Genomic DNA, 13,537 nt, shown 5'->3' with positions numbered 1-13,537 from the left:
CAGAATTGTGGAGGCTGATTTATTTGGATTTTCTCATGATCTCAAGCAAAGAGGCACTGAGTTTGAAGGTAGGCCTTGAAATACATCCACAGGTACACCTACAATTAACTCAAATTATGTCAATTAGCCTATCAGAAGCTTCTAAACATTATTATCAGAAGCTTCCATGACATTTTTTTCTGGAATTTTCCAAGCTGTTTAAAGGCATAGTCAACTTAGTGTATGTAAACTTCTGACACACTGGAATTGTGCTACAGTGAATAAGTGAAATAATCTGTCTACAAACAATTGTTTGAAAAATGACTTGTGTCATGCACAAAGTAGATGTCCTAACCGACTTGCAAAAACTATAGTTTGATTTAACAAGAAATTTGTGGAGTGGTTGAAAAACTAGTTTTAATGACTCCAACCTAAGTGTATGTTAACTTCCGACTTCAACTGTAGATATGAGATGAGTAATGTAGGATATGTAAACATTGTTAAGTGGCGTTATTTCACTTCTTATGGCTGCAATCACGCTAACGGGATGATATGACAACAGCCAGTGAAAGTGCAGGGTGCCAAATTAAAAAAACAGAAATCTCATAATTAAAATTCCTCAGACATACATGTGTCTTATACCATTTTAAAGGTAATCTTGTTGTTAATCCCACCAAAGTGTCCGATTTCAAATATGCTTTTCAGCGAAAGCAATACAAACCATTATGTTAGGTCACACCAAACCACAATAAGCACAGCCATTTTTTCAGCGAAAGATAGCAGTCACAAAAAGCAGAAATATAGCTAAAGTAATCACTAACCTTTGATGATCTTCATCAGATGACACTCATAGGACTTCATGTTACACAATACATGCATGTTTTGTTTGATAAAGTTAATATTTATATATAAAAATCTGAGGTTACATTGGCACGTTACATTCACTAGTTCCAAAAACATCCAGTGATAGTGCATAGCCACATCGTTTCAACAGAAATACTCATCATAAATGTAGATGATAATACAAGTTATACACATGGAATTATAGATATACCTCTCCTTAATGCAACCGCTGTGCCCAACATGACTACAAAGTATCTAATAAGTTACCTGTAAACCTGGTCCAAACATTTCAAACAACGTTTTTAATCCAACCTCAGGTACCCTAAAATGTAAATAATCAATAAAATTTAAGACGGGATGAACAGTTTCCAATACCGAAGAAAAACAACACGGAGCGTGCTCTTGTTCACATGCACCAAAATACTAGAGACCTTCGGAGGGACACATGGAATGAATAGGACCACTTCTTCATTTCTCAAAAGAAAAACATTGAACAATTTCTAAAGACTGTTGACATCTAGTGGAAGCCATAGGAACTGCAATCTGGGCCCTAATAAATCAGGTTTCCCATAGAAAAGCATTTGATAACACAATGACCTCAAAAAAGAATTCCCTGGATGGATTGTGCTTGGGGTTCCGCCTGCCAAATCAGTTCTGTTATACTCACAGACATTATTTTAACAGTTTTAGAAACTTTAGAGTGTTTTCTATCCAATAATACCATGCATACGCATATCCTAGCTTCTGGGCCTGAGTAACAGGCAGTTTACTTTGGGCACGCTTTTCATCCGGACGTGAAAATACTGCCCCATATCCCGAAGAAGTTTATTAAGTCCATTTATTTAAGTGGCCAGAGATTTGAGTCTGTATTTTGGCAGCAGCCTTTTTCTGTTAGTGATGGCTGTTTAACAGTGGCCTTGAGATAGAAGCTGTTTTTCAGTCTCTTGGTCCCAGCTTTGATGCACCTGTACTGACCTCGCCTTCTGGATGATAGCGGGGTGAACAAGCAGTGGCTCGGGTGGTTGCTGTCCTTGATGATCTTGGTTGGGGACATCAGAAGTCAGCTTAATGTAATTGAAGAATCCATAGAATGTATGTCTATGTTTTTGGTTGGATAAGTTTCTCAATTTCTTTCTTAGGTTTTTGCATTCTTCATCAAACCATTTGTTATTTTTGTTAATTTCCTTAGGTTGTCTGATTTTACATTTTTTGATTTGATCTGGGAGCTGAGAGGTCAACTATACAGTGAAAAGTTTTGTCCAGGAAGTTGGCTAAAAGGGATTGAATTTGTTTTTGCTAAATAGTTTTTTTGGTAGGTTTCTACACTACTTTCCCTCCGTCTATAGCATTTCTTAATATTATGCAGTTTATTTTGGCTTCAATGCCTCATGAGTAAGTATTGGGCTGTTCAAGTAGACTGTGCTTTTGCTGGGATCTGATAGGGATGGCAGTGGACTGACTGTGAACGCTCTGAGAGACTCTGGGTTGAGGTCAGTGATAAAGTAATCTACAGTACTACTGCCAAGGGATGATCTGTAGGTGTACCTACCATAAGAGTCCCCTTGAAGTCTACCATTGACTATGTACAGACCCTGCGTGTGACAGAGCTGCAGGAGTTGTGACCCGTTTTTGTTGGTTGTTTTGTCATAGTTGTGTCTAGGGGGGGATATTTGGGAGGGAATGCTGTCACCACCAGGTAGGTGGTTGTCCCCCTGTGTGCTAAGAGCGTCAGGTTCTTGTCCAGTTCTGGCATGTAGGTCACCACAGACTAGTACACGTCCCTGGGCCTGGAAATGGTTGATCTCCCACTCTAGGATGGAGAAGCATGGGGAGTGTTAAAGTATGGGGATTCTATTGGGGGGGACATAGTTAGCACACAAGGACATTTTTCTTTGATAAGATAATGTCCTTATTCATTTCTTGCCAGATGTAAAATGTTCCTGTTTTGACTAATTTAATAGAGTGGGTTACGTCTGCTCTATACCAAATTAGCAAACCCCCTGAGTCTCTTCCGTATTTCACACCTGTTAGTTTGGTGGACGGGACTACCAGCTCTCTGTAACCTAAAGGGCAACCAGTGGGTCGTTTCTTTCTCTCTCTCTCTCTCTTTCTCTCTCTCTCTCTTTCTCTCTCTCGCTCTCTCTCTCTCTATTTCTCTCTCTCTCTTTCTCTGACCTGATGCTCCTCTCCTCTCTTGTAATTCACATGCCGGTGCGTTTCAATTTGAATAAGTCTCTGGCAGCGATGTCTCATTTGGATGCCGTGCTCTCTTCCTTTTCATGTTTTTCAAAAAGCCTCGCCTCTTGCACCAATGAGGAGGAGGGGGGAGGAGTGTTTGCAGGGAGGGGGGAGCGAGAGAGAGCAAGTGAGATATTGACAAGTGTGAAGCCATCACGTTTTTTCAGTAGCAGCAGAACCATACAATGTTTGTTTTTTTTGATTGCAGAGGAAAAGGAGAGAAGAGTGAGTGACTGAGAGGAAGGGAAGGGCGTTTTGGATGTGTGGCTCGGAGCCATACAGTTCAGTTGGTGGATCGATTGAAGGATATTTTTCAAGGATGGCCAGGGAGAGAAGCTGAGGAGACAGAAGGCGAGTTTGGGATGGAATGAAGGGTAGAGAGAGTAGAACGGAGAGTGGAAGAAAGCCGCATAGAGGGAGGAGAGGGGTAGAATATGGAGAATGAGGAGGGTGGAGAGATGAGATGAAAGGTAGAGGATGGATAGAGTGTAGGAAGGAGAGGTATGTTGTGTCTGTGTCATGGTGAATAGATTGTATTAGAGCCGGCCCAGTCCCTGTCCCACACAGACCTGACAAAGAGGCTTTAGGATAATTAGACCTAGTCTGTCTGGCATGGGCTCTCCTAGAGGGGCTTAACGCTCAAACACGCACTCACGCACTCACGCACACACACTCACATTCTCTCATTCACACACTTCTCAAATTACAGCAAAAAAAATCGGAGGAAAAATTTACTAACACAGCTTAATACCATTGGGCCAGTAACCGAAAGGTCTCTCACTTGAATACCTAGGGCAGCAGGTAACCTAGCGGTTAGAACGTTGGGCCAGTAACCGAACGGTCTCTGGCTTGAATACCTAGGGCAGCAGGTAACCTAGCGGTTAGAACGTTGGGCCAGTAACCGAACGGTCTCTGGCTTGAATACCTAGGGCAGCAGGTAACCTAGCGGTTAGAACGTTGGGCCAGTAACCGAATGGTCTCTGGCTTGAATACCTAGGGCAGCAGGTAACCTAGCGGTTAGAACGTTGGGCCAGTAACCGAATTTTGTCTGGCTTGAATACCTAGGGCAGCAGGTAACCTAGCGGTTAGAGCGTTGGGCCAGTAACCGAATGGTCTCTGGCTTGAATACCTAGGGCAGCAGGTAACCTAGCGGTTAGACCGTTGGCTTGAATACCGGAGTTGACAAGGTGAAAACCCAGTGGGCCCAATGGGAAATCTGTTGATGTTCCTTACTTGCTCCAGGAGCACCGTACTACTATGGCTGACCCTGTAGAACAACACATTTCACTGCACCTATCTGGTGTATGTGATAATAAAACGTATTTGTACTTCTTATTATGGCTTTCTTCATATATGCTAGCTCTGTGTGTGTATGAGTGTGTGTGCATGTGTATGTGAAGAGTAGTTTACCTTGAAATCCAATCACTTAGGTCATGTATTTCCACTTCAAACAGAACCACAGGTTTGCATTCATGCTGTGTGTCTGGTTTTACCCATGGTGCTCTGCAGGGTTGAATACTGCAGTAGATATTCAACACACTAGTTCTCCTAAATTAGATTGGCTTCTCTCTCTCGCTATTAAAGCAAAGACAGGAAGGGGTTTAGAGTTAACTATACTGTTTACGTCCATGAACACTCCTTCTAACTCATTGTAGTGGAAAGATTCTCACTGGCTTTAAGTGTTCATCCTATTATGTGTTAATACGATGAGAGAGAGAGAGAGAGAGAGAGAGAGAGAGAGAGAGAGAGAGAGAGAGAGAGAGAGAGAGAGAGAGAGAGAGAGAGAGAGAGAGAGAGAGAGAGAGAGAGAGAGAGAGAGAGAGAGAGAGAGAGAGAGAGAGAGAGAGAGAGAGAGAGAGAGAGAGAGAGAGAGAGAGAGAGAGAGAGAGAGAGAGAGAGAGCTTACCAGTAGTCCTGTTCTCGCACACTTGTACTTCTCCTCCGATGTGGCCATATACACACACTGGATACTTGGTATTCGTTGTACAAGGGGACAGTGGGAGTTTTAACAAGCTCATATGAATATTAACCTAGCTAATCCAACATAGAGAGAGATGAGAGAATGCTGAGGCTGGTAGTCTCTTATCTTCTCTGTGAGTTCTGCTCAAGGACACACACATGGAACTCATGACTGTACACACACTCATGCAGCACACGGTTAGCAATCCTCTTGAGTGTCCTGATCCTGTCTGGTATGACATAAGCTTGTTACATACATTGTCTCGTGCAGCAAACACATCTAGACAAGATTACAATTCTCTTCTGCTTTAGCGATGGCTGTGAGAGAGAGAAGGAGGGAGAGAGAGAGAGAGAGAGAGAGACGCAGCGTCTCTCCGTCTGTCTGCACTCCAGTCTTTAATTAGCGTAAAAAATGCGGCGGGCGTGGACACTCGTTCTGTCAGGAGGAAAGAACAGAGCGAGAGGCTGGGGGGAGAGAGGGGGAGAGAGGAGAGAGAAAGGAAGTACTCGCCGAGCTGTGCATATTAAACAGGTTAAAGAGGAAGGAGGTGAAACAGAGACCAGACCCTGCTCTGATGGTTTAGTACACACAGTGTTCCATCCTCAAGCTTGGTCCTGGGTTAAACAAAGGGCATGCAGGAATCTGTTGCAGGCTGAAGTTTATTCTCATGAATCTTGCCCTGAGGCAGAACTAAGCGGTTTCTGCTAGATAGGACAGTTGCAAAGTCAAAATTGTCTACAGTATATCGTAAAAATTAATGAAAACAAAAAATGTGTTTTTTGATGCTAATTTAAGGTTATGGTTAGCAATTGGGTTACGGTTGGAGTTGGGTTTAAAATGAAATTGTATGACTTTGTGAATGTGCCGGCTAGTGACCACTCTGCGGAGCTTCCTCCAGGGCATGACAATAAACGCCAACCTGTGAATTTGGTCCAGCCCACTTGACAACATCAAGAGCATCCTTACCAAAAGAGTGTCTGTAAACTCTCCAGCGACCTAACACATTACACAAATCCTTCTCAAACTCTCAGCCTAAGTGTGTAGGCATGTTTTGGGCAGGTTGCCCAGCTGCGGTGTCAAGGTTGAGTGTTTATATTGTAGCTATTGTTAATGCCTGTAGTTGTGCCTCTGCATCCATCTCACCCACTCACTGAGTCGCTCCAGGGCCTGCTGTGTCCCTATGGAACCTACTTACATCTGGGCTACCTCTGTTAGGGGCTGGCCTAATGCTGGAGCTGCCTAATGTACATAACTCCCAGAATCAATCAGCATTACACAGGCTGACTGGAGCTGCGTGAGTTGGCACTGGTTCAGCATTCCTGTGTGTGTGTGTGTGTGTGTGTGTGTGTGTGTGTGTGTGTGTGTGTGTGTGTGTGTGTGTGTGTGTGTGTGTGTGTGTGTGTGTGTGTGTGTGTGTGTGTGTGTGTGTGTGTGTGTGTGTGTGTGTGTGTGTGTGTGTGTGTGTTTAGGGCAGGCTAGGTTGTGTACTTGTCACCATCTATATTGAATGTGGGATGGACATGTTGTGAAGGGACGGGCAGGGGAGGTTGCTGTAACACTCTCACCATGTATATTGGATGCGTGCTGGGTATGTTGGATTAGCTAGGTTAATATTCATATGAGCTTGTTAAAACTCCCACTGTCCCCTTGTACAACGAATATCAAGTATCCAGTGTGTGTGTGTGTGTGTATGGCCACCTCTGAGGAGAAGTACAAGTGTGTGTGTGTGTGTGTGTGAGAATAGGACATCGTGCCTGTCGGTCCTAAGGTTGCCTGTACTGGTAAAGAAGCAACTGTACGGGACCCATTAACAGGAAAGCAGGCAGGCACCTATATTCTCTCCATACCTCCTTCTCTTCTCCTATCTTTCCCCGTCTCTCCTCTCTCATTCCGCCGTGCGGTACCTTCCCGTCGTCTCAGGTTCTCGCTCCTCTCTCTCTCTCTCTCTTTCTTCTTCACCTCACACATATTTTAGATCTCAGGGTCTGGAGAGTGGATGAGAATGTCCTTGAGGCAGAGAGGGAAGAGAACAGAAACATACCTCTCACCTCACTCTACCCGGTATATTTGACGTTTTTAATTTTTTAGTTCATCAATTGGGCACAGCGCCTGTTTCTGAGGTGTACCCCCTGGGAAGAGGGGAGGAATGGGAGGGAGGAGGACGATTAAAAGAGAGCCGGGGAAGGTGGAGTCAGGAAGGAGGGGAAGGAGGAAGTGAAGCGCTGCTCCAGGCCAATAAATAAAGCAGGATTGAAATGTTTAATTCTGTTTGCTCACAGTGAGGCGGGAAGATTAGCAGCGGTGTCCCCTGATTATGACATCATTAGATAAGATGCCCGGCACAACTGTAGCCTACCTTCAGTACTTAGTGCATCCTCATCCGTGCGTCAGTACACTAACAGAGGCATACACACTAACACGCACACACATACACACTGAACGGGGCAACCCCCGCCCACATACACACACTCATCTTTAAAGTGAGATAATTTATCATTCAACACCAGCCACTTCAGAGCCTAGGCAATCAAACTAAACCCATTTCCAGTCAATTCCCACTCCAAGTTCTCTCACTTCTCACTCTATTCCCAGACAACTCTCAGTATTCCCTGGCGAGCCAGTGCTTCAGGATCGCTGGGAGTTAGATCTCAATTGCATGACTCAATACTCCAGAGAAATTACAGGCTGTTTTTCAGAGGTGAATCCCGGAGGAGTTGGATAGGTAAACAGGTAGACAGACAGACAGACGGACAGATGCATGGGTAGACAGACAGACAGACAGACAGACGGGTCGGTAGATAGCTGGACGGGTAGACAGGTGGACAGACGGACAGACAGACCGATGGCTGGGTAGACAGATGAACAGGTAGGCAGGCAGACGGACGGGTAGACAGGCGGATGGGTAGACAGACAGAGACAGACAGGCGGATGGGGAAAGATGGGAGTTGTTAAAATGGAGTGAAATAATCGATTTTCTCAGCAGTGTCTGGAACATGAGGTGAGATTTCCGGCCGGCTGGGCCGGGAGCGCCGAGTCTTCCCTGTCAGATTATCCCTGTGTGTGATGTCAGACAGACACTGCCGCGCGGCTTGGGAATGGGCTGCAGAGAGGGAGCTATCCGCCTGAGCTCAGGGTTTGAAGCTCCCTTTCTGCTGAATCTAACTGGAGCACTGTGTGACAAGTAATGCACTCCCGAAATAGATATTTAAAGGGATGCGGTGTAGGCTATTTACAGAGCAAAATGCTCTATTAGGAGAGCTCTGAATCGAATGGAACTGCCTGACTGAAGTTACTTGCAAGCAGCCTCTGTATGGGTCTAAGCCTGGTGAGTGTGCTCCTGCTAGCAGCCTTCTAAGCTAGCGTACATTAGCTAGGCTCTGTTTATGATCCATGTGTGGTGGTTATGTGTTGCGTATCCTCCCGGCAGCAGCTCTGTTGTCCACAGACAGAATCTCCTCCCTGGGGCTATTCTCTGCGTCATTGTCACAGGGTCACACAGCCGTGGGCCCTATCACCACACCACATCTCCGATAATTAAAAATACCCACCGTCCTAGCTCTGCTGTCCGCGCGCACGCACAGCAATGCACAGTAGCACACAAACACATGCATTTGCACACAGCACAGGGACAAAAAGAGACGCAGGCACACACACAGCCTAATGCCTGTCTGTGGGCTGTGTGTATTCTGCAGTGGTCTCGGATGAGAGGAAAGGTATTGGACCATCGCCTGGCATCTGTGCTGTTGTGCCTCTGCATGGTTTGTTTAGCTCTTTCTTAGAGAGACGGAAATACAGAGAGAACGCGAAGAGAGGAAGAGAGAGAGGGGGAGAGTTACATAGGGACACAGAAAAGAGAAAATGAAAGAGAGAGAGAGAGTTAAAGAGGACGAGTTAGAGAAAGAGCGAGAAACAAGGTTTTATGTAAGTACATGGAGTAGCAGAACGAGGTCTATCTTGGTGGCCTCTGGTGCATTCTCCCTTGATCCCATCTGAAATACACAGCGAAATGATTGAATAGTTTAATGACTTTACCTCTCAGATTGGTAAACTGAGTTATGGTATTGAGTAGAAAGACATGACTTGACTTAAGTACGGTAACATTTTTAAACATTAAACCTGTCTTCTCTTTGAGATTAGTCATATTTACAGTTTAACTGCAAGATATGAATTGAAACAATAATGTTTGTTCTTCAAGTTATGTTTTTTATTAGCTCTGCTGCTGTGGACACAGATGAAATCCAGTGTTGTAGTCGAGTCACTAAACCTCAAGTCCGAGTCCCAGGTCCTCTGTGCCCTAGAGTCAACATTTTCATTTACGTTTAAGTCATTTAGCAGACGCACTTATCCAGAGCGACTTACAAATTGGAAAGTTCATACATATTCATCCTGGTCCCCCCGTGGGAATTGAACCCTGGTCCCCCCGTGGGAATTGAACCCTCAACCCTGGCGTTGCTAGCGCCATGCTCTACCAACTGAGCCACACGGGACCAAGAGTCCCTATGGCTAAATCCGAGTCGAGCCCAAGTCCGAGTCACCACTGGTCGAGTCACTAGTCGAGTCAAAAGTCCCAGTGCTCGAGTCCTGGTCCAAGTGCTCAAGTCTTTCACATATAGTCCTCTTTAAAAGAACGGCTCTCAGTCCTCTTTAAAGTGAACTCCGGGGTAAAAAAGCGAATCAACTATTCTCTTTGTATTCACACTGCCCTTGCCTTTGAATGAGGACTCAACTCTTTTGCCAGTTCACTTCACCTATTCTCTGGACCGTCCCCTTTGCATTCACATTGCTATGTTTAGAAAGGAAGCAAGATCTTTATTCCAACATTCACTCAATGCACTCTGGGTTTTTACTAAGTGCAGGACAAGCCGTTCAATCATGACGTGTTATCGGACAGCTAAATATAACTACTTACATTTTGGAAGCTAATAGATTGCATTTAGTTCAAATATGAGACATAATCATTTTAATCAGATGATATTATTGGCTTGTAAATATTATTGTTAACATAATAAATAGCAATAGAATAACTACAGATCAAATAATGCTGTAATTGAAACTTGTACACCCCAATGTAGGCTACTGCCCCTTTTACGAGCTAGAATAGATTGTGTTCCCTAGGTTGTGATTCTCACCAAATATGTTGTCTTCTCACACTATTCAAACCCCACAATCAATAAACAGCCTATGAAGCTCTCTTATCATATAGAGCACATATGACAAACAAATCATCTGAATTTAAAACTCCACACATTTTGGAATTTCTTTGCAATCGCTAGTCAGTATCCCAAAACAGCACCATGTTTTAAAATCATCGTCTCTCTTTAGTGCCACCAATGTGAGGGTTTATGGCAGGGGAAATGGTGTTACAGTAGTCTAGTGTGTGGTAAGGGAATAATGACAAGCGAACCTGGGGAGCTTTGTGTTCACATTGCTTTAAAAAAAGGGAACCGGACCAGAAGAATTAAAGCGAACAGATCTCAGACCACTTCTCGAGATGGTTACAGTTCGGTTAGCTTCTGGGGCTCTTTTGAGGGGTCTGAGTTCCTTTGGAGTGTTCACACTGCACACAAAAAACAAGCGAACCGCACTGAATTCACTAGAATTGGCTGAGTCGATATGGTTTGATGTGGTTCTTCTCTTAAAATGTTCTGTTACATATTTGACATTGCGCCACATTATTTTCACCATCTGCTGAAAAACAAGGAATGATTCGGGGTTCTTTCGACGTATTTGGTATTTTGGTTCCTGCAACAAAAAAAAATTGCTAGCTCTTACTGCAAGGTTGCTAACTTGATGCTCGTCTGTTGCTCGATTCGCACCTATTGATTTGGCTCGGATTTCTGCCCAGCAACAACTAGTGGTGGACTGGCGGGAAGATTCTCACCTGAGCAGTGAAGTAAAGCAAAGATTTCCCTCCTGTTTTGCCCAATGGTCATAATTGCCTGCAATATGCAATAAACTATGAAACAAATAAGTCCTCCATACATAGGCTCACACACATTTTCTTTTTTATATAATATTCAATAGTTATGCCAAATCAGTAATTATGATTGAATGGTCTCTAGACGGAATTGACTTTTGCTCCTGTCAGATTGACCAGATTATTATTTGCAATAATTGTAACAGGCTCTCAGCTACTTTTTTGTAATGTCCACTGATATTTGTGTAGTTTTTTTATTGCAGAGTGAAAAGTAAAGGGAGACTTGTCAGAACCTGGCTATGGGATGCAGCGGTTGGAAGTAGGAGGGTAGAGCGAGACCACACATTCAAAGCCCCCCTTACTTTTCTATACTCAAGGGGAGAGACAGATAAATAGCGAGGCTATTGTCAATAATAGTATTGTTTTTAATTTCGTAAAGCAGTTTGTGGGGAATCAAGAGTATCGCTTGCGCGATGTGTTAGCCTATGGACGGAGGTGGAGCAGGAGCGGAGCCTGCCTTCCTGTTTGCCCACATTTAACGCTAGCTTCGCCGCAGCTCACCAGCTGATGTAAAGGCACTGCATGGTCAATCTGGAATCTGCATTGGCCGTGTAGCATTTACGGTGATACGGCCTCTGCAGAAGTCTGGGCGTTCATACTTCTCGTGGATTGCCGTTCAGCGCAGAGCTGTTGTGAAGGAAGTTGTCAAGGAAGTGTGTTTGTACAGGACCTCCCGCCCTCACCTACCGTCAACCAATCATGTCAATGCGGCGCTATACAGAGCCCTCCGCATTGTTACAACATTTGAGAGGTGGAGGGCGATGCGGTATGGAGCCCAATTTGGCCTCTGCATGCCTCTGGAGGCACCGCGATTGCGTCACACCATCCATAAGGCGCCTCCGACCACATTTTCGGATTAAGCAATATAGAATGTATATATATATATATAGGCCTCCCGGGTGGCGCAGTGGTCTAGGGCACTGCATCGCAGTGATAGCTGCGCCACCAGAGTCTCTGGGTTCACGCCCAGGCTCTGTCGCAGCCGGCCGCAACCGGGGGGTCCATGGGGCGACGCACAATTGGCATAGCGTCGTCCGGGTTAGGGGTTAGGGAAGGATTGGCCGGTAGGGATATCCTTGTCTCAGTATGTAAAAAAAAATGTAATAAAATGTATGCACTCTACTGTAAGTTGCTCTGGATAAGAGCGTCTGCTAAATGACTAAAATGTAAAAAAATATATATTGGTTTTAAAAATGCTAATAGTTAAAAAAAATCAATCTCCGCTATATATTCTTCCTGTAGTGAGGATTCAACATGTTTTAATAATTTAGCTGGGGTTCTTGAGTTGCGCAACTGTTTAAGGCACTGTATCTCAGTGTTTGAGGTACACTACAGACGCCCTGGTTCAAATCCAGGCTGTATCACAACCGGCTGTGATTGGGCGGCACACAATTGTCCCAGCGTGGTCTGGTTTTGGCCAGTGTAGGCCGTCATTGTAAATACGAATTTGTTCTTAACTGACTTGCCTCGTTAAATACATTTTGTTTTTAAAAACATCACTGACAAGAAACTTTTGCGGTCACTGGCAAGTCTCGACATGGGCCTCGAAGTCTAGGAAAACCCAAACAAGATCTTTGGTTTACTTGACCTGATGCGATACCATAGACATATCACCACGTTGCATGATTTATGAATGGCAAAGGGATATAGGAGATTAGCTTCATTCAGGCAGTTCAACACCTTTTTTATTTAAACTAGTCAACACTCACTGTTCAGTTGTCAAAGCACAGTAAATAGCCTATGCTCCCCGACTCTGTGGCTGTATCGGTCTATGAAACACGCAAAAGAAAATAAATGAACGTGCCACTAAACAGTAATGAAGTGGATTTCTACTCATCGTTACCACTTACATTACATGGGACGTGTAAAATCCACTCACAGGAGACGATGAAGAAGCATCATGCTCTCCCGCCTCCGTGAAAAGAATTTAGAATGCAGCCGAACAAAGCGTGCAACAACAAAACCAGGTACAGAGTCGAGGGACAGACGGCAGACTGACGAACCAACAGTTTCCTTGTCATCACTCGCTTTGTGACTGACGCCTGGATGGCGTTTATTCTAGCTGGAGAAGACTAGACAGACTTTTCTGACTAGCAAATGTAAATCTTTTAAATGAAAAGAAGCTTGGTTCATTTATGACATCTGCAGGTAGCCTAGCATTTGGCCAGTAACCGAAAGGTCGCTGGGTCGAATACCTGAGCTGACAAGGTGAAAAATCTGACAAGGTGAAAAATCCCTTTAACCCTAATTTGCTGCAGATGTGCCATACTAATATGACTGAACCTGTAAAACTACACCTATCCGGTGTGGCAATAAAACAACTTTGTTTGTGGAAATAGTTGCCGGCTTACAATGAGTCTGTTATCGGCACTTATGGAAAACACTGGAGAAAGAGAGACAGGATAAGGCTAATCCTGACTGTGTGACTGTGTCTGTGTGTGTCTGTGTGTGTCTGAGACAAATGGCTCAGCTTTGTCTCTCTAACAGTCACTCTTACAGCTTACTGGACACAGACAGATGGAGAGATCTTAAGAGTCAGT

At 44.4% G+C, this 13,537-nt stretch overlaps 1 protein-coding gene and 1 non-coding gene across 3 annotated transcripts in view; one reads left to right on the top strand and one right to left on the bottom strand.

The window, feature by feature from the left end:
* Positions 1-13,537, top strand: part of spock1 (SPARC (osteonectin), cwcv and kazal like domains proteoglycan 1) — a 289,083-nt gene that overhangs the window by 100,656 nt on the left and 174,890 nt on the right. The gene's annotated exons all lie outside the window — the stretch shown is intronic.
* Positions 9,433-9,509, bottom strand: trnaa-agc (transfer RNA alanine (anticodon AGC)). Its single transcript has one exon. It is a non-coding gene; the product is annotated as a tRNA-Ala (tRNA).

The sequence above is a fragment of the Salvelinus fontinalis genome, chromosome 6 (assembly GCF_029448725.1).
Source record: "Salvelinus fontinalis isolate EN_2023a chromosome 6, ASM2944872v1, whole genome shotgun sequence".
Taxonomy (NCBI): domain Eukaryota; kingdom Metazoa; phylum Chordata; class Actinopteri; order Salmoniformes; family Salmonidae; genus Salvelinus; species Salvelinus fontinalis.
Note: the sequence above shows the minus strand (reverse complement) of the source record. Positions and strands in the feature narration are given on the sequence as shown.